The sequence below is a fragment of the Schistocerca gregaria genome, chromosome 6, assembly GCF_023897955.1.
Source record: "Schistocerca gregaria isolate iqSchGreg1 chromosome 6, iqSchGreg1.2, whole genome shotgun sequence".
NCBI classification, from domain to species: Eukaryota; Metazoa; Arthropoda; class Insecta; order Orthoptera; family Acrididae; genus Schistocerca; species Schistocerca gregaria.
The window spans coordinates 294,284,547-294,288,377 of record NC_064925.1 but is presented as its reverse complement, the minus strand read 5'-3'; the positions used below and the strand labels follow the sequence as shown (position 1 = coordinate 294,288,377).

Below are 3,831 nucleotides of genomic sequence, written 5' to 3'. Positions count from 1 at the left end.
TGCGTAACTTTACTCCCGACGTCCATCGCGAGGTCCATCTTTGCAACCACGACACCATGCAGTGTGGTACAGATGGGCCCAACATCATTCCGAATGGACCGCTGAGTATTGGCATCAAGTTATCTTCAATGACGAGTGTCGCATATGCCTTTAACCAGACAATCGTCGGAGACGTGTTTGGAGGAAACCTGCTCAGGTTGAACCCCTTAGACACTCTGTCCAGAGAGTGCAGCAAGGTGGAGGTTCCCTGCTGTTTTGGAGTGGCATCGTGTGGGGCCGACGTACGCCGCTGGTGGTCATAGAAGGCACCGTAACGGCTGTACGATAAGTGAATGCAATCTGCCGACGGATAGTGCTAGCATATCGGCAGCATATAGGCGAGGCATTTGTCTTCGTAGACGACAATTCGCGCCTCCATCGTGCACATCTTGTGAATGACTTCCTTCAGATTGAAGACATCGCTCGAATAGAGTGGCCAGCATTTTCTCCAGACATGAACCCTATCGAACATGCCCGAGATAGATTGAAAAGGGCTGTTTATGGACGATGTGACCTACCAGGCACTCTGAGGGATATACGCCGAGTCGCTGTTGAGAAGTGGGACATTCTGCACGAACAGTGCCTTGATGAACTTGTGAATGGTATGCCACGACGAATACAGGCATGTATCAATGCAAGAGGACGTGCTACTGGGTGTTAGATGTACCGGTGTGTACAGCAAATTGGACCAACAACTCTGAAGGTCTCGCTGTGTGGCTGTACAATATACAATGTGCGGTTTTCAGGAGCAATAAAAAGGTGGAAACGATGTTTATATTGATATCTCTTCAAATTTTCTATACAGGTTCCGGAACTCTCGGAATTGAGGTGATTCAAAATTGTTTTGATGTTCGTGTAACTAAGTTAAACTGGCCGACGTCGTAAGCTAACAGAGTGAGATACCTTTTGAAATAGAATCGAGTAATAGCGCAAATTTAAACGTCAATATATTATTTTGGTTGTCGGGGGCTAGAAAACATAAGCTGCAGTTGCAACCTGATGGAAAGCAAACGGCTGCCAACAGTTCCGCTTCACTGGCAGTAGCCACATCACGCCGCCTGGCCGTGACGTCACGGTGAAAGGAGAAGCGCTGCTCCGCTCGTCGTAGCGACTGCGGATGCTGCGCTTTTCAGCGAGCGATGGTGGTGTAATGGTCAGCATAGTTGCCTTCCAAGCAGTTGATCCGGGTTCGATTCCCGGCCATCGCATGTATTTTTACTCAGGATTCGGGAATACCGGTGAAGCGATATTATTTAGCGTGGAACACGACGCATGACATACGGTCAACAACACATAAAAATACATAAATACTCGTAGATGTAAGTATAGAAAATGCATTAAAACAGGTGTTATATCCTAACGTCCAGGTTCCTTGTCCAGTCAAGGCTTGATACGGTGGCCGTGAAAAAGTACTTTGAGTCGTCTGGGTAAGCTCTCAGTTTATACTCCTCGACAATGTGCGGGATGGTGTGAATCGGTGCTCCACAATCACAGCTTGAGGTGGAATGCTTATCCCATTTGTTCAGGTTGTATACATACAGTCCGTGCCCTGTCCAGCTGCGATTTATATTCTTCCCCTCCTGCTGGGGGGGTTCAAAGTCCTTCGGCCTCTGTCGGGCAATGGTTTCCAACCTTTCCGAGATCATATTACTTCCTTCCACACAACTCTGATCAGGTCTCATCCACCAATCTGGAATTGAATAATGTATGATAAGGCTACCAGAAGTACTCTCTGCCACATTCAATAAGGTGGCTCGTAGCGTAGAGGAGTAGATCAATTTTTCCTTGGTTTTCCCTTACTGTTTGTTCTATATGGACTTTGAATCTGCCGATAGACTCCAATGCGGCGTCACTTTCTTCTCAGCTACCAACTTCCCTTTCATGTCTTCCAAATCCTGTATCTGCAGTCTGGTTTCTGTATTATACGTAGATAAGCTTTCGCTCCAAGAACTTTTCCCTGCCAACTTCAGTAATTGTGAGTGCCTGTTGCACTCATCACTTGAGAAAAACATTTTTCAGCTTCTACAAACGGTATGAGTTTTGGTTGGCCTCTTGCGGACTCATCTAAATCTATACTTACACTCTGCAACTCACCTTACTTCGTCTTGTGGCGGGGTCTTTGAGTACCACTGACACTTCCCCCTTGTCCTATGTTTCGCAGGAAGCGTTGTTGATAGGCCTCCGTGTGGGTTTGAATCTCTCTAAGTATACGTTCATGGCCTCTCCTTGTGCGGAAGCAATATATTGAATGTGTACGCTCTCGGAATTTTTACACTAAACTACAACGCGATGGGAACGCCTATCTTGTAACGTCTGCCACTGGAATAGGCTGAGAATATTTTTGCGCTTCCTAAATGAATCTGTAAAGAAACTCGCTACTCTTCTTTGGATCTTTTCTGTTTTGTCTATCAATTCTGTCTTATACTTATCCCAGACGACCAATATTGAACCACTGTTCGAATAAAGGCTTTGAGAGCTACCTCATTTGTTCATGGATTACATTTCAGGAGGATTCTTCCACTGAAAGTTACTTTCAGTTTGATGTGGCCGTTCCACTTTACAAGGGCGCGATCAGTGCAGACTCGGTATGCAAATCAGCCAAATTTGTTGTGAGCGTGAGTCAAATATCCCAGCGACGCACCAAATGGAAGATACCCGTTTCGTAGATCACCGTGTTCTGCTACACAATGAAGTCCATAGCTGCCTGCTGCACATTCTCGTCCGACAGGAATCATCGGCATTTCAAGACCTTTTTCAAGGGGCCAAGGGCGTCGTAATCTTATGGGGAGAGGACTATAGGGCGCGTGACTGAGTATCACCCACTCCAGCTGGTCTAGCTTCTGCGTTGTGACACGAGTGACAAGGGGACGCAGCTGCATACCACTCCACAGTGGCGATTTTCGTCAGATAAGCTAATCTACACACATTCTTCATTTACAGACAGATGATTACCGGTGTTTGTCCTTCTGTAGCCAAGAAAAGAATAACAGCACGTTTTCGCATTTACCATACGCAAGTCAGAAAGTCAGTAATGCCACACTAATTTATTAACTACATGTCAGTGCTTATATAAGCGCATCGTAGTCGCGCTACGCTGCATATATGCGGCAGCAGCAAACTCAAAGGGAAACTTTTTGATCGCCGCTTATACATCGCTCGGTACTCATACTCCTAATTGTTTTATGGATGTGACTGTTTCCAGTGATTGGTCAGCAATTGTACAATAACAGGTCTTTCTGCCCATTTATATTCGATATATTATATTTGTGGGCGTTTAGAGTCAACTGTCAATACCCGCACATTGACTCAGTTCCCTGCAAGTCTTGCTGCATTTCTCTACAATTTTCTAGCGTAGCAACTTCTCTGTATGGATCAGCAACCTCTGGTAAAAATCCCATGGAACTTCTGATGTTATCTACAAGGTCATTTACGTACATCGTTAAAAGTAAAGGTGCTATAGCACTCCATTGTAGCAAACCGGAAGTTCCTTTAGTCTCCGACAAAGAATGATATACTTTGTTCTGCTGCACAGAAACGCGTCAGCCCAATCAAACAGCTGGGCTGATATTGCTTAAGTTCGTCTTTTGTTGATTAGGTGGCAGTGCGCAATTGTATCGAATGAACACGGAATCACGACATCAAGCAGGGCGCCCGTACCTATAGGTTTGTGGGGAACAGATCACTTGATAATTTTGGAAAGTCTAAAACACAAAATGCAATAGTAAATATCTAGGTTCCGACGTTCATAAAATATCATGCGACGATGGTTGTGATCAGTATATTGGACAAACG

At 45.3% G+C, this 3,831-nt stretch overlaps 1 non-coding gene across 1 annotated transcript; it reads left to right on the top strand.

Moving 5' to 3' along the window:
- The first annotated feature begins 1,175 nt into the window (after positions 1–1,175).
- Positions 1,176–1,247, top strand: Trnag-ucc (transfer RNA glycine (anticodon UCC)). The gene has a single exon. It is a non-coding gene; the product is annotated as a tRNA-Gly (tRNA).
- Positions 1,248–3,831: the final 2,584 nt, after the last annotated feature.